The sequence below is a fragment of the Triticum aestivum genome, chromosome 5A (assembly GCF_018294505.1).
Source record: "Triticum aestivum cultivar Chinese Spring chromosome 5A, IWGSC CS RefSeq v2.1, whole genome shotgun sequence".
Lineage (NCBI taxonomy): Eukaryota > Viridiplantae > Streptophyta > Magnoliopsida > Poales > Poaceae > Triticum > Triticum aestivum.
Genome location: NC_057806.1, coordinates 349,400,929 through 349,422,729, shown reverse-complemented (window position 1 = coordinate 349,422,729; position 21,801 = coordinate 349,400,929).

Below are 21,801 nucleotides of genomic sequence, written 5' to 3'. Positions count from 1 at the left end.
AAGATGCGGCCTCCCGACACCGTCTTTGCCACATGCCGACGACCCTCAGGTATATATTCCTTCGAAACATGCCTTGCTCTACTGCCCCAGCTCCCCACGTGGCTGCTTGTGGATATTTTTCTACTTCCGTCGGTTGTTCCAAAGCCACCTAGACTTTTACTATTATTAGAGGTAAAGCTAGTTCATATAGTCGAATCTAAGAGTTGGTTCAAATAGGGAAGAAAGTGGGAAAGCTATAGCATGAATCTAGGACTTGGTTCTAAGAGGAAATGGGAGAAAGTAGTAGATATTAGCTACCCAACCGGTCTCTTGGTTGAAAAGGCAAATAAATCATGGGGCATGGCGAAGGGTGGGATGAAGTGGACCTGTCTCTTGGTTGAAAAAAGAAGGAAAGTGAGGGGTGTTGGGGGGCAACACAAATGAGAATGACCAGGTCTAGATTTTCTGTGCTCACATAGGAAAATGTCACCGAGGAGATAACAAATGGGAGAAATGCAGACATGCCGCCTGAGTGTTTGCCGCTCTCGCCAACCACATGTGCCTCACCACTTTATGCCCCTGTTGTCCCTACGCCCATATCGCTACCATTAATGTAAAATCACATGAAGCATTAAGCAATGCCACCTAATGTCACTATAAGGAATGGTCTAGTGGCGTCGATAAATTGAAGCAAGGCCACCACCATTTTATGAAGTGCTTCCGTCTTGCTTTATTTCCCATGAATTGTGTTTTTGCAGTTACACTTAAATCTCACACCGCTAACATTGCTTCATCCCAGTGGAACTGCACAAATTTGATTGCACATTTACTGACCATGTGCTACTCTCATGACAGTAATACTAATGCTATTGTTCTGCATGTTAATCTAGTGGCAGTGCTGATGTGATGCGATGCTACTTACTTAAGGGCACTTTCATACTGTCAATCTAGTGCCAATTATAACACAATAGATCCTGCTATTAATCATATGCCACTGCAAATATCTGTCACTATTTAAATAACTGTATTTCGTATTTGTGCAAACAGGGATGATTGTCTCCATATCGTTCCTATCTGCGCAATCAAAAGTACACACCTCAGTTTTAGTACTACTGCACAAAATGAGATGGCTATTCCTAGTTGTCGTCTTCTAACCACCATTGTTCCAGGTATTCCGACATTGGTAGTAACTAGGGAGAATGACCAACGCAATCTAAAAGAAGCTGATTCATACATTTTACTTCCTAATTGTAGTGCATGGACGAGTGAAAACAACTGCATCCTAGTCCATAATGCACTTTCTACGAGTTGATCCATGGAGTGAGGACTAGCTGGCACGACTGCACGGAGGTTTTTGGGATAGGTGCGCGGACAAGAGGCATTGTGGTCTGCTTATTTATGCAAATAGCGGTGCTTAAATTTAGTGGAATGCACAAGAATTTCAGCTGGTCAGTACACTACATGGTTCGGTTCAGCATTCCAGATGAGAACACAAATATAATTGGTATTCTAGACTGATAGAACCTAACCCTGGATGGTGACAACAAGAAAAAACTAGAGTAAACTCCAGGAAACTTAAGCCTGCCAAGAGGCCCTTTGCTCAGAGAAGCCTTTTTTTTCCAGATTTGTAAACCTTCTCACAACTTTGTGTTTTGCTGTGAACTAGTATATGTTTGTTATGTTCTATGAATCATTGAGATGTATAAAATTGCTTAACTTATGCTTTTCGAGTTTTTATGAAGCCGAGTTTAATGTGAGTGTTCCACATGAACGTTGGATTAGCGGGTGAACACTTGGAATTTACATTGAGGCCTCAGTTAAATGCATGAACCACTGTAACAAGATACGTAGTTGCTTATATGTCAGACATCAGATTATTGATTGTCAGATGGTCGATAGCCTAGTGTTGAAGCTTGTTGAGCCAATGTGTCGTGTTTTGCACAACTGATTACAAGTGGGGTAGCACCAACAGTGTTTACAAGTACTTATGTATACGTCAGCGCACAGTTCTCGAACGAGTACTCTATTTCATCAAACACACACTGCTCGTATGATTAACCGTGACAACTTATGTCTTACCATGCCATATTCATGAAAAAACTAGTGAGGACGCATCTATTTCGGCAACAACTACGATGGCTCTCACATGATTCACGGGCACACAAAAGTAACAGGAGTTCCCATAGACGGATTCAAACAGAGTACTAGCCCCAGAGGGCTCGATAATAGGCAAGGTTCAGATAATTAGACACAATCCAAACTACTATTAAACACTAGATGGGGCAACTATTTCATGCCTCGATCTAATTTGGGCTGGACACAAGATGAACCTTGCCATGAACATCATCGAGGACATCCGGCAGTAGCTCAATCCTATGAACCTTCATGAAGATAACCTTGTGGACTTGCCACTCATACATTTGTTTGTGGAGGCATGCCACGTCATCTTCCTGCGTAAGGTTGACAAGAACAGTATGCCTCACAAATGAAGGAGTAGCTTTGAACTTCTTGTGCTTCAGTACACCCTGGACAACACGCCTGACAACAGTGAGGCTAGAATACAACTTGACATCGGTATAAGCGTGGATGGTTTCCAGGATCCAACAGCCTAAGAACTCTGTTTTCCCGGTGCGTATATTCAGGTCATCCGCCTCATAGTGAGTGACATGTACAACCTCACAATCCTTGTCTACATCAGGTCTCTAATTGACACATAAACAAATTCTGAATTACTTTCCAGTATAAGAAACACAAGCTGTTTAAACCACTATGTATAGAATGGCATCAAAGCTAATAAAATTTCGCATTATTCATCACCACATACTTAGATGAAAAACCACAATCAAGATCGGCAAACAAGAAAATCACCTTGGGCAGCTCAGCGGGGGGGGGGGGGGACACATCCTCAAAGGGGGAAAACTGCTCCAGTAGTGCCATGGGGGTTGTAACCTCAAACGGGGCGCTGACCATCTCAGTAGTGGCTGTGAGCGTATCTAGGGTCAGCTCGGTGGCTGCCTCCATCTTCTTGGAGCTCTCTGTCTAGTGGGGATCAGCCTCTCCCGTGTCTGCTCCAATATCGGCAAATCTTTGCCTGGTTCTCCCTGGTCCATCATGAAACTGATGAATACTAGGAGACCAGTGAAAGGAAAACACCATCGCAATGACAATGAAACAAAAAAGAGAGTGAGGATCGGTTACTGCTTTGCAAAAGTTCTTTTTTTCTCTGAACGAAAATATACCAACATCACGGATCCGCTTACCTTCCCTTAATTAGGAGAGAATAACAGTGGCAGATGCGAGTGTTGGCTTTATTGAAGACGGTGAGGGAGAAGGGGATTCAACAAAGAGTGAAATGGTGGTTGCTTCGTCCGTCAAACTTAGACTATGGGGAGGTGGGGTTTTGTGATACGACAGCTCGTTACTGCCGCACTATGACTGGGGTGACTCTCTTCTAATTTGGTGGATGGCATTTGGGCCCAAGCGCGAAATGGCCCGCATGTCGGTGAACAAAAGTAAAACGGCATTCACTAGAGGGAGACATTTCGATGACCTAGGAGGAGCCAGAAGCGGTAGTGTCTCCACTATACCAGTAGTAATTGTTTCTCTGGGACCAAGACAAAACAGCCCATCCACCCTAGTAAATACTAAAATTAATTCAAAAGCATGTATATTTACTTAATGAGAGGCGCTACCCACACCTAGCACACCGCCCCCCAAAAAAACATGGGTGCTCTTCTTCCTCCTCACTCCCACCCACCTCACGTAAGCTCGCTTCACCGCGTACCCCCAAATTCCTCACCTCACTCCTATAGAAAACCCCATCCCCCCTTCTTCCTCACTACTACAGAAACCCCCCAGCTCCCCTTCTTCTTCACTCGCACTACAACTAGGCTCTTCATTCATTACTCTGCTCAAATCCGTGAGCACGACGTGACACCCTCAAGGAAAATGGAGTCGGCTGACCCCAGCGCCAAGAAGATGAGGCTCCTGCCAGCGGCGACGCCTGTTGTAGATCCCGCACCCGGCAGCATGGGGAGAAGCGGCGACCCCGCCCCCACCGGATCCCAGGAACCCGTAGAATCTCGGGTGGACCACATCAACGATCTCCTGGACGCCGTCCTTGGGGAGATCATCTCGCTTCTCCCCACCAAGGATTGCTGCCGCACCCAAGTCCTCTCAATTTGGTGGCGCCCTCTATGGAGCACCATACCCCTTAATCTCGGTTTTCGTCAGCTATCTCTCTTCAATGATTTTGAAATCACGAGAGCCATCATCCCCTCCCACCAGGGCTCCGTTCAAAGCCTCTACATCCCGTCATGCTACTTGAGCAAGCATACCATGCCCTGCACGGTGGATGCCTGGCTGAAATCCCCTGAATTCACAGAACTACAGCTTCTTGAGTTCTACTATTCCCCTCGAAATCACCTACCAGATACCAAACTCCATGTACTTGTGCCCTCAGCACTAATGTCCATCTCGCGGTTTTCCTCCTCTCTCCACACCGCCACCTTTGCGTTGTGCTACCTACCAGACAATCTGGTACTAAACCTTCATCTCCCATTTCTCAAGAAACCTTCACTTGTGCGGGTTCGTATATCGGATGCCTCATTGCACAACATCATCCACTCCAGTTGCCCTGCCCTGGAGGGCTTGGTGCTTGTTTTCACAGTTAGAATCGGTTGTCTCCATATAAAGTCGCCTAACCTTGTAAGAATTGGAATTTCCTTTGATGGAAGGCAGCTCATCATCCAAGATGCCCCTTCACTTCAAAGGTTGATCCTTGATTCTAGTTATTCACCGTCGCAAATAGTCGTCCTCTTTGCGCCTAAACTGGAGACCTTGGGTGTAATACATGATCTCTGTGCTCATTTCAGTATGGTGTTTGGCTCCATAGTTCTTCGGGTACTTTATATTATCATCTACACTTGTAACCATAAGATGCATTTTAAAGTTTTGCGCATAAGTTATATATCATCTTGGAGAACACATTTTGTACTAATATTATGTTATATGCTCAATGAAGGGTTTTACCATGGATAGCCTATCAATGGTGCTGGATTCTATAACGATCTTATATATCCAAATGAATAGTTTTGATCTGAACAATATTATTGGCTTGGTGCAATGCTTTCCATGTCTAGAGAAGTTGCATATAAAGGTGATAATTTCATGCACATTGGAAGCCCGCATATAGTGTACTAGAATTAACGTTCAATTGTTGCTCTTCCGACACTCTTTTTTTAGACCTTAACTGTTTTTAATCTTCATGTCTATTTAGGCAACAGGACGGGGTAAGAAAGTTATAACCAAACGGTGGATTCGTAAGCATCGGGATTTTCTCACTTCTCATGACATTCGAATGAAGACAATAATGCTAGAACGATATGTAGCCAACAATGCAAACACTAGATTTGTCACATTCTTCCTGCTGAATGCGAGGTTACTATTGTCCATCGGGCTTAAGTTTATCAACAGGATGGTTTTGACGGATGGGTATGTTGAAGAGCAAAAAAATGAGTTCCAGGTGGGCAAAAGAGCTTCTGAACATGCTGGGCTTCTATTTACAACATATTCTGGTCATAATCCAGTAAATTTTATGATCCAGGATGTTCATTCTATGGACCTGACCGATCCATTTGACTGTGACTATCGAAAACAGTGCTGGAGTTAGATGTTGTTGCCCTTTTCAACCTGGGTTTTGTCTAAACCTGATGAACAATTAACCGTCATGCTTTTGTATAGTTTATAAGCTGGAGTTAGATGTTCTTGCCCTTTTCAAATTGGCTGTGACTGTCATATTTTCTTTGAAACAAGGCAAATGGCTTGCCATTCGTTTAATTTAGAGTGAAATATTGTAAAAAATCCCAACCAAGGGAAATAACATCACTCTTTCCAGCTGCTTGAGCTCACTGTGCATTACAGAAGCCAAGTGATTAGCCCCCACTAGCACCCACAAACTTATTTCGAACTAGCACACCAAATGGGCGGTAAATTTTCATAGGAAAGGCTGCATGACTATGATAGATTTGGATTCTGACATTTGGGACCCACGAGGAAATAGCCTATCCAAGGTGGTGTCGACTTACTAGCTAGTCAACAAACAATTCTGCCTACTAGCCGTTAGATTGACATCCAACGTCTGTTGTGTATCTTCTATCTCTTGTCTTCTTCCTCCAACGGCCCAAACCAAACCACCCCGTCGCCTCCACCTGCTCCCGCCTCCCATTGCTGGCTGTGCCTCCGCCGCCCTACCGTACCCTCCAACATTGTCCAGTCCCTCCCTCTATTCCCCCAAATGTCCTGTTATTCTCCAGTGATGTCAGCCCCAACACGCACCCGCACATGAACCAGTCAACCATCGTACTCCCCTCCGCCTATGACTGGACCGGCGCACCTTCCACGGCTCCTGTTCATTCCGTCGGAGGCCTCGCCGTTGTCCGTCGCCTTGGTTCGCTTGCCATGCGTGGTGCGCCGCCCTCTTGCGTTATCAACGTCGTCAACAACCGAGAGGAACAAGGAGATGACTGTACGTGGAGAGGATGACAGTAGGGACCCACCAGTCATGGCAGTATGCAAGCAAGTGCCTCGTTATTACAATCCCAAAAAATGGTTCCTCCTAATGGTTGGACATCTGGGGCTCGCGCCTGTCAGATCACGGGTTCCGGCAAAACCCTTAAGGTTCAAACACTGGGGTGCGCGCGAACATCTCCCCCTACCGATCCACGTCCTAGCTTCTCTAAGATCTCAAGGACTAATTCGACGAACAAGCAACACAAAGGACATAAGATTCATACTGGTTCGGGCCACAGTTGTGGTGTAATACCCTACTCTAGTGTGGTGATGGTGGATTGCCTCTTGGGCTGAGGATGAACGGTACAAGGGGAAGAACAACCTCCTGAGGCAAGGTGTTCTTGTGCTTGGTGGGTGTATGGATGGGTTGAATCTAGGTCCCCCAACTATGGTGGTGGCTAGTCCTATATATAGAGGCCCTGGTCCTCTCCCCAAATATTGAGCGGGAAGGGAGCCAACAACGGCCAATTCGAAAGCAGACAACTAGTACAGCTTATCCTGACAAAAGTAGTCTTCGCCTGCCAAAGGCTCTGGTGGTGACGCCATCTTGGGCTCCATGGTGACCTCCGTCTTGCCGTCCTGCTAGTCTTGGTCTCATTGCACCGATATGAAAACCTTTGATTGATGCGTCAGTACTCTGCGTCTGCCCTTGCCTCCTTAGCACGAAAGAGGAAACAAGGACACTTTGCATGCTGGCGCCCGCCTGGTCTCGATCGTCATGGCTCACGTCATTGGAACCTTGCAAGGTTTGCGTGGCCTTGATCTCTCCGCCCCTCGCGAGCCATCCTGGTGAGGCTGCTCCCGAGGAGGTCTTGTGTCGTCCGCCTCGCGAGGCTTGGCCCCTCGCGAGGGTCTTGAATGCTTGTTGGTGAAGATGGGTCATATGGGTCCGCTCGTAGAGCCATGCCGTGGGCCGCAGGCAGGCAAGTCTAGGGACCCCCGTTCCCAGAACGCCGACAGCAGCCCCCGGGCCCAAGGCGCGCTCGGCCTTGGCTTCCAGGCGAAGCCAAGGGGAAAGTGCGGAGCGCCGCGGGCCCTAATAGCCTATGGCCTTGGCGATGTGTGGCAGTTGATTGGACGTGGGCGTCTCCGCTTCCCCATGCTGCCTCGGCAATTGCCCAACTTGACAAGTCCCTGCGACATGCAAGGAAAAACCATCATTACTTGTGATCGTAGGGGGCGCTGGTTGGCCTTCTCCTGCTATAAATGGGGAGGGGGCAGAGCCCCATCACCCGTCTCTCCTCTGCCTCTCCCGCTTCTCCTCCTTCTTTGCTCCACTCCTCGCTGCTGTAGTCATGGCGCCGATTCGGAGGTTCTCGGCTGCGGAGAAGGGCAAGGCTCCCCTCAACGAGCCCGAGCTGGTCCCACCAAAGAAGAGGAGGTCTCATCGCCGCAAGATGGTATGAAAGGCCGCCTTCTGGATACCCGTTACCCTTGTACGCTCACGCCGATGATTTTGGAGGGAGGAGCAATGAGCGCTACCGCCTGTGCCAGGGCCGTGCTGCCGTGCTGCGGAGGCGCACGCTGTCCCCCTAGGGGTCCATGCTGCGGACTCCTCGCGTGAGTTCGTGTTGTGGGCGGCGATGCCCCCGGGCACTTGGATTCGCTTCCCTTCCTTCTTCTCTGCAGAGATGCCGCCAAGGGGACCTCTTGAGCTTTGGCTGCAGCACGCCGACTATGATGCCCCGGCGACTAGAGCGGAAATTGAAGTCCTGGCCTCCAGGAGGATCTTCATGACCCGAGGCTGGGGCGAGATTTGCCAAGTCTGCCGCGCAGAGGGCGCCCTCGAGATCCACTTCGAGTACGACGGCGCCTCCATGCTGCTCTTCAAGGTCTTTGACGAGGAAGGCCACTGCCTGGAGTGCTGCCCTGAAGGAGGTCGCCAGGACGGCGTAGCGGCGGGCGCTGGGCCTGCCGCAGGCCTCGCCAGCAGCTCCTCCAGTGACAGCGGTGACTCTTGGTGGTCCAGCAAATCTCCCATCTCATGGAGTCTCCGGAGACAAGCGATGACAGCTACGTGCCCCCGAGCTCCCGTCGTGCCCGGAGCAAGGCTGCAGCGTCTGGCCGCCGCCGTCGATGATCTGGATGGAGTTGGTGCCGGCCTCTCGTGGCCCACTATTGATGATGGCGTCGGCGTCGTTTGGCACGTGTAGATAGATATCCTAGGGATTCCTTTCCTTTTGTTCCCTGTGATGAATCAAAACAGACCCCGCTGGGGCGTGTAAGGCATCTGTAATGTCCTTTGTTGATATTATCCTTATTATGAACTTGCGCGAGCGCGTGTCCTGCTTCAGCTTGGTCTCCCTTTCCGACCTCGTGACGACATGGCGCTCTACACTGGCACGTCCCGGTCCCCAGGCAGGCTGCAGCCGTCGCTGGTATGCCAAGTCGCGTGTCGTGGTCAAGGCCAGGAGGTGAGCGGCCCAAGGTCCAGTAAGAGTTCCTGAGGCACGATTCTCAGGAGGTCCCCTTTAGCGCTCAAGAATCCGTCGAGAGGGGGGTGACGTTGCTGCAGCAGGGCTGCAATTAGTATGGTTCTTAGTCCTTAGTGGTTTAGTCAACCTGGGCTCGGGACTTATCTTGACGGTCTGGGGTCGATTCCTCATGATGCGCCAGATTCATGCATAGGCGTCCGAAGCACAGCTGGCCGGGCCCATGCGAGCCTCTCCCATTCTCCACGCTCTCCTTTGTGCTCTGGATCTTCAGGTCCCGGCTCTCGAGCGAGCTTAGCCGCCGCTGGTATGCCAGGTCGCGTGCCATGATCAAGGCCAAGGTGTGAGGGCTGGAGAGCCAGTAAGAGCCCCTGAGTCGCGTGCTCAGGATCCCCCCTTTTAACATGCAAGCAGATTGCATGGGAGAAGAGGGAGCTCGCAGTTCCGCCTTCTGTCACCTTCAGGAGGTTCCTGCAAGCCAGCACAAGGAGAGACACAGTTTGCCATTACGGTTGCTGGTCCGCCGCTAGTTGCTCCGCAAGGAGATGAAGGCACTGAGGGCCTGGTGAGGTGACGTGCGTGGGGCATTCCGCGAGATAGAGCTCGACCGCTCAGGTTTGTCGATGTTGCAGGGACGAACCCATGCACAAGCGTCATGCCAGCCTAAGTAGCCCCCATGGCGGGTGAGAATCAAGCAGGTGATAGTCATAGATAGATTAAGCATGGAAGGCAAGTTAGCTCAGGTAAATTCATGAACAATATGCGCCACTGGGTCCGGCCTGAGCGGCTTGGGGATGATGCAGCCCGAGGGGCGCCCCCAGCAAGGTAAGCTAAAGTCATAAAAAGGGATACATGCCACAGGGACGGACCCACGTGGCCTAGGAATGATGCAGCCCCGAGGGCGCTCCTAGCTGAATAAACTTGGAAAATGTCACTTGATTCTATTGATGAAGGAAAGTTGAGGCAGCTGCAGGTACGCAGCGAAGGGGTCACTCCTCACAAGCCACCGGGGCCCTGAGCCTCAGGAGGCTCTAGGGGTCCAGGCGGTTCCTTGAGGGCCGTCGCCATCTCTGCCAGGACTGCATGGTGCCTGGCCTCCTGACCCGCCATGACACTCTACATGTTGCGCTGGAAGGCCGCAGCCATGCTCGGCATGCCGAAAGGCATGCGAATGTAGCTGTGCGGTGGACCTTCGTAGCGCCCAACACGCGAAGGCCAGAAAAGCTCCTGAGATGCGGCTCGGTTGAGCCCTGGTATGTTGATGTAGATGCGCATCTCACCACCCTCGCCTGGGTGGGGAGCAACACCAGGTGGGCGTCGGTCACCGCGTATTCCTCTTGCTTCTTGAAGCTCCTGAGTTACCTTGGTGATGAACTCCTGAGCGCTGGGCGCTCCTTGCCCAGCGTCCTCCTGAGGGAGACGTGCTGTGAAACACGCCTCCAAGTGGTCCCCGAGCGCCTCCCTCGTGACGTTGGCAAGGTCTGAGGCCCTCTAGAATAGGGCCCTTAGCCCTGTCCGAGGAGGATGCCGGGTGCGCCTTCCAATGCGATGGAGGGAGGCGCCCCAGGTGCAGGCGCTGATCCTGACGAGGTGCCACTTGCGGCGCTTCCCTCCTAAGGTCTGACATGGAGTAGTTGCTTCTTCCTCTTAGGGACGACCTCAGGGGGGTACCGAGCTGCATTGTTTCCGGGGTCTTCGATTGACGCTGCCTGAAAGGCGCGCTCAAGGGAGCACACCGCAAATCTTTCTTCGCAGGGGACTGTGATTATTCCGCCTCTTCCTAGCATCTTGAGGACGTTGTAGCCGTGGTGCGTCACTGCCATGAACTTGGCCAGGGCCGAATACCCGAGGATGGCATTGTATGGCAGACGGATGTGGGCGACATCGAAGTCGATGAGCTCGGTGCGGTAGTTGTTGCGTTCTCAAAATGTGACTAGGAGGCGGACCTGACCTATTGGCGTGGTGGAGCCGTCGGTCACTCCTGAGAAAGGCTTGGTAGGCTGAAGCTGGTCGTATGGCACTTGAAGGTTGTCGAACGTCTCGACGGACAGGACGTTGAGCCCTGTGCCATCGTCGATGAGGGTCTTGGTGACTTGCACGTTGCTGATGACGGGTGAACAAAGCATTGGGACAACGCCGGTGGCGGTCGCGCACTTGAGCTGATCTACTAAGCTGAAGGTAATGGCGCACTGGGACCACCTGAGCGGGCACGTGGCCTCGAGCTTGGGGAGGACTGCATTCACTTCACGAGAAAACTGTTTGAAGATGCGCTATGAAGCTGGGGCTTGAGCTCCGCCCAAGATGCAGGCGATGGCACGCGGCTCCTGGAAGCCCCCAGCCCCCTCGTCTTGGTGGTGGTCGTCTTTCCTTCTTGGTGGCGGTAGTGGAGGAAGCCCAGCATTGCCCTGAGGACGGTCCTCGCGAGGCTGATCCCTCCAGGCACCCTCGTGAGGCTGGTCCTGCCAGCAGTCCTCACGAGGCCGGTCACTCTACTCCTGGCATGGGCCACGGTCATCCCAGCGTCCTCCACCATGTCCTCCTCCTCGGTCGTAGCCCCAGTCATTGCGCTCGGGGCGTCGACCGAAGCGTCCTTCTCGAATAGCTCTGAGCTCTTGACAGTCGCTGGTGTTGTGGCTATGCAGGTTATGGAAGGCGCAGAACGGTCGGCTGCTCTCGGATGACTCGGGCTGGTCCCTGCCGCGCTTGGTGTCCGGCTCTTCCGCGAGCATGGCTGCTCCCTTGCGCTTCACGTCTTTGGCCTTGGCTTTCTTCTCCTCCGGGTCCGCAGCCGGGAGTACGAGGAGGGAGAGGCGCCCCTCCTCAGCTCTTCGCACTTGGTCGCCAGGTTGAACAGCTCCTCATGGATGGTGAGCTCCTCCTTCATCATGACGTCACGGGCGCCATCAGAGAACGCGGAGATGATGGCCTCGTCCGTCACCTTGGGGATCTTGAGGTGAACGTTGTTGAAGCACTGGATGTACTTCTGGAGGGTCTCTCTGGTTGTTGCTTGACGCGGTGTAGGTCACCCGCAGCCGGTGGGCGGTCGCGAGTGCCCTGGAAGTTGGCAACGAAATGGTCGCGCATCTCGTCCCAGGAGGAGATCGAGCCTGGAGGCAGGTTCAGGAGCCAGGAGCGGGCACATCCTTGAGAGCCATGGGAAACTAGTTCGCCATGACTTTCTCGTCGCTGTTGGCCGCCTCAATGCTCAGCTCATGGAGCTGCAGGAACTCCGCGGGGTCGGGGGTGCCGTCATAGCGAGGAGGCAGATCCGGGTTGAACTTGCTCGACCAAGCAATGCTACGCAGCTCAGGGGTGAAGGCACGGCAGCCTGTTGTGGTCACCGGGACTCTGCATTGGTGGAGAACTTGTCCTTGATGGGGTCCGCGCACCGCCTCCGCTGGCGGCACGCGGTCTTGCAGTGGTGTCACAGGGAGGGCGGGGGTGTTTTCCCGTGGCCGAGGGACTTCTTGGCAGCTTCTTTCTTCTTGCGCGGGCACCGGACGCGGCAGGTCATGCCGTGGGGCCGCACGCCTGGGCGCCAAGACTCTGTCTTGGGGCTGAGGTGGTGGAGGTGCTCCATGGGCCACGCCGCCCACGGCTGGCGGAGGGCGAGGAGGCGAGAGGGACGGCACAGGGGAGCCCCCTGCGGCATTGGCAAGCTCGGCGATGCGGTCGAGCTAGTCCTCGTATAGGTCATCGACGGGGCGGTAGCACAGGAGCTCGCGCGCCATGCATAGAGCGGCCTGCATGTCCATAGGAGCGCGACGAGCGTGGGATGACGAACCGGCCGGGGTCAGTGATGGAGTGGTGGTGCGGCCGTCCCGCCGCACCGAGCGGTGTAGCATGGATGCTTGTTGCTTGTTCCCCGCTGGGCTGGTGGCGGCATTGGGGAAGGTGACGGAGAACGACGGGGTGGCCCGCCGATGGGAGCCGTCTGAGCAATGCGGGCAGTGAGGGCAGCCCGACGCTCAGCGTGAGCGCGGCGAGCGTTCGACATGGAGACGATGAAGCAACGGGATGCAGAGCGATGGAAGGAGGGCTTAGGCACGCTCCTACCTGGCGCGGCAAATGTCGGATCACGGGTTCTGGCAAAACCCTTAAGGTTCGAACACTGGGGTGCATGTGAAGATCTCCCCCTACCGATCCACGTCCTAGTTTCGCTAAGATCTAAAGGACTAATTCGACGAACTCGCAACACAAAGGACACAAGATTTATACTGGTTCGGTCCACCATTGTGGTGCAATACCCTACTCCAGTGTGGTGATGGTGGATTGCCTCTTGGGCTGAGGATGAACAGTTCAACAGGAAGAACAGCCTCCTGAGGCGAGGTGTTCTTGTGCTTGGTGGGTGTATGGATGGGTTGAATCTAGGTCCCCCAACTATGGCGGTGGCTAGTCCTATATATAGAGGCCCTGGTCCTCTCCCCAAATATTGAGCGGGAAGGGAGCCAACAACGGCCAATTCGAAAGGGGATAGCTAGTATAGCTTATCCTGACAAAAGTAGTCTTCGCCTGCCAAAGGCTCTGGTGGTGACGCCGTCTTGGGCTCCACGGTGACCTCCATCTTGCCGTCCTGCTGGTCTTGGTCTCCTTGCACCGATATGGAATCCTTTGCTTGACGCCTCGGTCCTCTGTGTCTGCGCTTGCCTACTTAGCACCAAAGAGGAAACAAGGACACTGTGCACACTGGCGCCCGCCTGGTGTCGATCATCATGGCTCACGTCACTGGAACCTCGCGAGGATTGCCTGGCCTTGATCTCTCTGCCCCTTGCAAGCCAGCCTGGTGAGGCCGCTCCCGAGGAGGTCTTGTGTCGTCCGCCTCGCGAGGCTTGGCCCCTCGCGAGGGTCTTGAATGCTTGTTGGTGAAGATGGGCCGTACGGGTCCGCTCGCAGAGCCACGCCGTGGGCCGCAGGCAGGCAAGTTTGGGGACCCCATTCCCAGAACACCGACAACGTCATTGTCAACGTAGTCAATAAACGAGAGAATTACACAACGAGCGGCTGACACCAGGGACCCAGCAGGTCGCACAGTTGTTATTTACTTTTTTGAGGAACAAGTAGTTGTTATTTATACTAGTTTTAGCGATCAGGGTAACAACAGGGTTGTGCGGGGGTTGTGGCCCGTCTAGCCAGAATTTGATTTATGTTTACCACATCATGAGACCTGTTGTGTTTTTTTCTTGCTGAAAATGGCTAGCAAAGTTCTATTTATTTTAAGAAATACCCAAATGAGGCCTACTTGCTTTATCAGCCCTGCTGGGCCGCAAATCTTTCAAGACGAGGAGTGTTTCATTCGGTTTGCCCAGAAATGGGTTGTACATTTTTAAAATACATCAAACCGGGAATTAGTTTCAATTTTTTTCATTACTAGATTTTAAATTCCATTGTATTTTATGCATGGAAAATTATTTGGATTTTATATTTATATAAATTATTTTTCAAAATAGTTTGATTGTGACTCGATATTTCGGGATTAAAAATAGTTGACCGCACTGGAATATGCAAAATTTTGTATAATTTTTAACCATGGCCACAATATGGGGTGTAATGCTAACAAAAAGAAGATGGGCTCCAAAAAAATTCTTAAGAATTAGAAAATGGGCTATAAATTATTAGAAATAATGGCAGATATGTTGTATGCTGTTTTCCATAGATTTGAGGCTGACTTGTGTGCCTACTACAGGTTGACGCGTATGCTTTGCTAAAAACTAGGTTGACGCACACGCAACGTCGTGTCAACTTAGTCAACACACGAGAGCAGTGACTGTTGGATGTCCATCCAACAACCGTCGTGCTTCTTCAATCTCTACTCTTCCTGCTCCTGCCACTCAAACAAGCGCCGCCAGGACAGCCTGCTCCTCGTACCGCAGTCGGCTATGCTGCCGCGCAGGCCTCACCTCCCCACCGTACTCCCATTGCTGGCGTAGCCATCCCTCTACTCATCCACACCTGTTGTTATTCTCCGGCGACGGCAAACGAACCAGTAAACCCTCATACTCCCCTCTGCATGGGAAACAACTGCCGAGTCTTCCCTGGCTTTGTGTCATTCCCTTCCTAGGCCTCGCCGTCATCCACCGCCCTGGTGCTCTCAGCGCGGAGTGGTCAACACAGTCAACGAACGACATCCATTGGAAGTGGACTGTACGTGGAGAGGCTGACAGCTGGGTCCACGGCCGCACGCAAGGAAATGTCTCCTTATTACGCGCAAGATAATGATTCCTCCACCTAACAGTTGGGACCCACTGGAAGGGCCTCTATATTTCGTGAAAAAAATGTTCCCCCCACTGACAGGTTGGACCCACCAACTATATCTTCGCACACAAGGAAGTGCCTCCTTATTACGCACAAAAAAATGAATACTCCCTGCTAGCTGGGACCCACCAAAGTAGGAGGCTGACCTGTGGGCCTACTAAGTTGACGAGGACAGAGGGCTTTGTCAACTTAGTCAATATGAACGATTCTAACTCCAGTGACCGTACAATGTCCATCCAATGGCCGTAGTGATTCTTCAACCTCTGGTCTTCTTGCTCTAGCCGCCCAAACCAGCGCCGGACGTGCCGCCTGCTCCTGCCTCCCGTGGCCAGCTGTGCTGTCGCGGAAGCCTCACCGCCCCGTACTACTCCCACCGCTGGCCAAGCCATCCCTCTACTCACCCATACCCCCTGTTATTTTGCAGTGACGGCAGCCTCACACCGCAACCGAACCAGTGAACCCTCGTACTCCTCCCCGTGTGGGCCTCCACTTTCGCATCTTCCTCGGCTCTGCGTCGTCCCCTTCCTAGGCCTCGCTGTCATCCACCGCCCTGGTGCTCTCGGCACTGCATGGTCAATGTGGTCAAGGAACGACTTCCATCGGAAGAGTACTATACGTGGAGTGGCTGAAAGCTGGGTCCATGGCCGCAGCAAGGAAGTGTCTCCTTATTAGGCTGAAAATAATGATTCCTCCACCTGACAGTAGGGACTCACCAGACGGGCAACCGTATTTCATGAAAAAAATGTTTCCCCCTAACTGTTGGGACCCACCAGCTACATATTCACACGCAAGGATGTGCCTGACAGTCGGGACCCACCTGGTCGAAGCGTATGTAGCATTGTCATTCTGGTCGCGAACGTGTATGTACATACTGGTCAATCGTCTGTCTACAGGCTGCAGTGATGAACTATGGCTGTGTAAGGAAGGGTACGTGTCATAGTAGAGGCGCGCACGTAGCATGTCACGTAGTCCCGTTAGTATTGTGTACACGTATGTACAACGTCCAGGGTGCTAGAAAGTAAATATGGCCACTTACGTACATACGGGTGGGGTCTCGAACGCCTACTCACGCATACGTACGGCCAGGGCTCATATACATGGCTGGGTCAGAACGGAGAAACTGCATTGTCGTCTTCATGGGGAGGCAACGGAATGCGTCGTGTTCATCGGGAGGCAACAGAATACATCATGTTCATTGGGAGCCATCCGACTTGGATGGAATAGCTGATCGAAACGAGGCCTGGCATACCGCAGAACAGAGGAAACAGCCTTGTGTTCGACCGGCCACGGTCGAAACAGGATCCTCTTCATCGGGAGGAGTCTGGCATACTGCGAAACAGAGGAAACGGACTTCTCTTGGACCTCCTACAGTCGAAACAGGGTCCTGTTGATCGGGAGGGGTGTGGCGTACTGCAAAACGGAGGAAACGGACTTGTGTTGGAGCGCTATGGTCGAAACGGGGTCATGTTCATCGGGAGGGGTGTGGCGTACCGCAAAACGGGACTGCACGGGATACTGTTCATCTCCACCGTCGACCTCCTCCAGCCTCCACGGGCTACTGTACATCCACCGTCGACCTCCTCCAGCCTCCACCTGTGACTGTTCATCCACGGGCTCATGTTCATCCAACCTCCACCGCTCCTCCATCGGCTATTGTTCAACCAGCCCTCTCCATGGGGTCCTGTTCAACAACCCCTCCACGCCCTACTGTTCATCCAGTCCTCCACTGGCTACTCTTCAACCAGCCCTCCACGGGGTCCTATTCATCCAGCCCTCCACGGGGTCCTGCTCATCCACCCCCAACCAACTCGATCGGGGTCATGTTCATCCAGTGGCAACGGCCTCTACTACCATGGGGTCCTGTTCATCCACCCCCCCCCCCTGTCAGGACCTCGATCCTAAGTCACACCAATCTAGCATGTAACACTTCATATCACTTTGCGGCCTCACGCATGGTATTCCCACGGGTGCCACCTTACCTGTCCCGGGACCGTTTGCGCCTTTTGGCTCACGTATACGATAGTGTCGCTAGCATCCATATGACAGAGAAACCGGGCCGACATGACTAGTCGTGAACCCAAAGTGGCACTAACTTACGGGGACAGGCATACATGAAACAACATCAAACATGTCGGTCATCAGCGTGTGAATCCGGACTGTAGCAATTGGGCTAACAGGACTCCAGGAACCAGGCTGTAGCAGGCTAGGCAGGACTCCGGATGTCACCGCGTGACATTTCCCCGAAGGGACAGACACAGGAACGAAGTGAATCACAAGCCGGCCAGTCAAGTGTTCTGGAGCAGTAGTGCTGGGCTAGCAGGACTCCGGTGAACTGGGCTGTAGCGGACTACTATGGCTCATGGAAGCACAAGACTACATTTCCCCATAAGAGAGGCTACCAAGGATAAACAACTAGGTTCTCGGATTCCACACATACCAAGCATTTCAATCATACACACAATATGCTCGATATGTGCAAATACAACATGGCATCACAACATAACTCTATGACTCAAAGTATTTATTCATTAGGCTCCGAAGAGCCAGATATTACAAACATGGGTCTCATGACCCAACATTCAGAGCATACAAGTAAAAGCACATGCGGAAGCTTAACATGTCTGAGTACAGACATCTACAAATGAAAAATGCTGAGAAGCCTGACTATCTACTAGATCCTGCTGAGGGCACAAGATCGTAGCTGAGGTATCAAGCTAAACGTCGAAGTCCACACGGAACTACTAGCGAGACTGAAGTCTCTCTACAAAACATAAATTAAGCAAACATGAGTACAAATGTACCAACAAGACTTACATCAGAACTGACTACATATGCATCATTATCAACAAGGGGATGGTGGGGTTTAACTGCAGCAAGCCAGCTTTGACTCAGTGGCTAACCTGAACTACTACTGCAAATAACTCTTTGAGGTGGCGCACACGAGTCCACATATTCACCATATCAATACACCACTATGGATCCGCTCCCGTCTCCCTACGAGAACGCCATCCATAGCACTCATGCTTATCTTGCACATTTTAGAGTATCCACTTTCACTTGTCTATGAACTACATAGGAAACCAAGTAGTCCTTTACCGTGGATGCGGCTATTCGAATAGATGATGTTAACCCTGCAGGGGTGTACTTCTTCATACACGCTCTCACCACTTACCGCCGTTTACACAACATGTACTCGGCAACCTTCAAGCGGAAGCCCAACAAGGGTGTCGGCCACGGCCTAGCTAAACACTCAAGTTTCTAGTCCAGGTTCATCGCCTATCCAGGTTCCATCCGCAGGGAGTCCGGCCGAGGTTTCCACATACGGCCCCGAACGATGTGTACAAAGTTCCCGAGACACCAAACGGGCGCCCGGCATGCCCATCCATGGTGTATCTACCGCATCATAGCCCACCCCTAGGGTCAGCGCTACTCACGGCCGCCAACACATATCCTACAAACACCAGAAACTAGTTGCAACTCCAATTAAGGATCCCAATGCATGGTAGTAACTGGTTCTTAAATCACACATACAAATCTCGGTTCTTAAGGACGGTGTCAATGAAACAACCCACCATATACTCCTACATGGCCTCTCATCGATACCTTTACCAAATTGTGGTCAACACACTTAGCTCACACACAGTAGGACATGTTCACAACTTTCCAATTCATCCCCGATGAATCAGACCTGACACAACTCTAAGAAATAGCAGGCATGACAAACAATCATGAATGAGTAGGCACATTAGGGCTCAAACAACTCCTACTCATGCCAGTGGGTTTCATCTATTTACTGTGGCAATGACAGGTCATGTAGGGGAAAGGGGTTCATCTACCGCAGCATGTAACAGTTGAATCGTTGTTGTCCTAATGCAGTAAAAGAGAGCAGGAGTGAGAGAGTGGGATTGTATCGGAATGAACAAGGGGTTTTTGCTTGCCTGGCACTTCTGAAGAAAGTATAACTCTTCATCGGTGTCATCGATCACAGTCTCGGAACAACGACTACCGAGGGGAACAACACCGGCAACAGAGAAAGAACATAATCAATGCAATGCACAATATGATGCATGATCATGACATGTCAATATGCTGTGATTTGAGCTAATGCAGCTAAGAACAGAAGGGTTTGAGTTGATTTGAACCAAAGGTTCAAATTCAAATTCAAATTAAGAACTTATAAAGTGCATTATCATGTTTTGATCTAAACAGCAAGGTTAAGTTGTTAAACATGCATGAAACCAGTACAGATGGATAGATTGGATTTTTCTGATCATTTTTCATATATCAATTATCTTCATCTGAGTTATGGTTGAATTACTATGAATTTTCGAAGTTTAAAGCAATTTCTGGAATTTCCAGAATTGTTTTTAATCCATAAATTACATTATTGTGTCAGCACTATGTCAGGGTGACGTCAGCAGTCGACCAGGTCATACCTGACCAGTGGGACCCACTGGTCAGTCACCCAGTCAACTAACTAAGTGATATGCCTCCAACGTATCTATAATTTTTGATTGCTCCATGCTATATTATCTACTATTTTGGACTATATTGGGCTTTATTTTCCACTTTTATATTATTTTTGGGACTAACCTATTAACCGGAGGCCTAACCCAGAATTGTTGTTTTTTTGCCTATTTCAGTATTTCGGAGAAACAGAATATCAAACGGAGTCCAAGCGGAATAAAACCTTCGGGAACGTGATTTTCTCACCGAACGTGATCCACGAGACTTGGAACCTACTCCAAGGAGTCAAAGAGGCGGTCACGAGGGTGGGGGCGCGCCCACCCCCCTAGGGCGCGCCCCCCTGCCTCGTGGGCCCCTCGGTGCTCCACCGACGTACTCCTTCCTCTTATATATACCTATGTACCCCCAAACGATCAGAACAGGAGCCAAAAACCTAATTCCACCGCCGCAACTTTCTGTATCCACGAGATCCCATCTTGGGGCCTGTTCCGGAGCTCCGCCGGAGAGGGTCGTCATCACGGAGGGCTTCTACATCATCATAGCCTCTCCGATGAAGTGTGAGTAGTTTACCTCGGACCTTCGGGTCCATTGTTAGTAGCTAGATGGCTTCTTCTCTCTTTTGGATCTCAATACAAAGTTCTCCCCCTCTCTTGTGGAGATCTATTCAATGTAATCTTCTTTTTGCAGTGTGTTTGTTGAGACCGATGAATTGTGGGTTTATGATCAAGTCTATCTATGAATAATATTTGAATCTTCTCTGAATTCTTTTATGTATGATTGGTTATCTTTGCAAGTCTCTTCGAATTATCCGTTTGGTTTGGCCAACTAGATTGGTAGTTCTTGCCATGGGAGAAGTGTTTAGCTTTGGGTTCGATCTTGCGGTGTCCTTTCCCAGTGACAGAAGGGGCAGCAAGGCACGTATTGCATTATTGCCATCGAGGATAACAAGATGGGCTTTATTTCATATTGCATGAATTTATCTCTCTACATCATGTCATCTTGCTTAAAGTGTTACTCTGTTTTTAACTTAATACTCTAGATGCATGCTGGATAGCAGTCGATGAGTGGAGTAATAGTAGTAGATGCAGAATCGTTTCAGTCTACTTGTCACGGACGTGATGCCTATATACATGATCATGCCTAGATATTCTCATAACTATGCTCAATTTTGTCAATTGCTCAACAGTAATTTGTTCACCCACCGTAGAATACTTATGCTCTTGAGAGAAGCCACTAGTGAAACCTATGGCCCCCGGGTCTATTCTCATCATATCAATCTCCATCACTTTAATCTTGCTTTGCTTTTTTACTTTGCCTTTTACTTTTCACTTTGCATCTCTATACCAAAAATACCAAAAATATTATATCTATTAGATCTCACTCTCGTAAGTCACCATGAAGGGATTGACAACCCCTAATCGCATTGGTTGCGAGTAGCTATCGTTTTGTGTAGGTACGAGGGACTTGAGCGTGGCCTCCTGATACCTTGGTTCTCAAAAACTGAGGGAAATACTTACGCTACTCTGCTGCATCATCCTTTCCTCTTCGAGGAAATCGAACGCAACCTCAAGAGGTAGCAAGAAGAATTTTTGGCGCTGTTGCCGGGGAGGTTCGCGCAAGTCAAGATTTGACTCCCGACAACGAGCCATTTCTGGCGCCGTTGCCAGGGAGGTTAGCGCAAGTCAAGATTTGACTCCTGACAATGAGCCATTTCTGGCGCCGTTGCCGGGGAGGTTCACGCAAGTCAAGATTTGACTCCCAACAACGAGCCATTTCTGGCACCGTTGCCAGGGAGTCTACGCAAAAAGTCAACATACCAAGTACCGATCACAATCCCTATCTCTCGCATTACATTATTTGCCATTTGCCTCTCGTTTTCCTCTCCCCCACTTCACCCTTGCCGTTTTATTCACCCTTCCTCCGTTCAATCTTGTGTTACCATGTGCTTCCTTTTTGCTTGCATCTTTGCTTGCTAAGAGTTTATGGATCCTCATCCACTTGCTAATCTCTTTAAGAGATCCAATTATGATGAACCTATTGCTAATGAGTTGAGTGCACTAGATTATCTTTATGAGGTTTTGCATGAAATTCGTGAATCTAA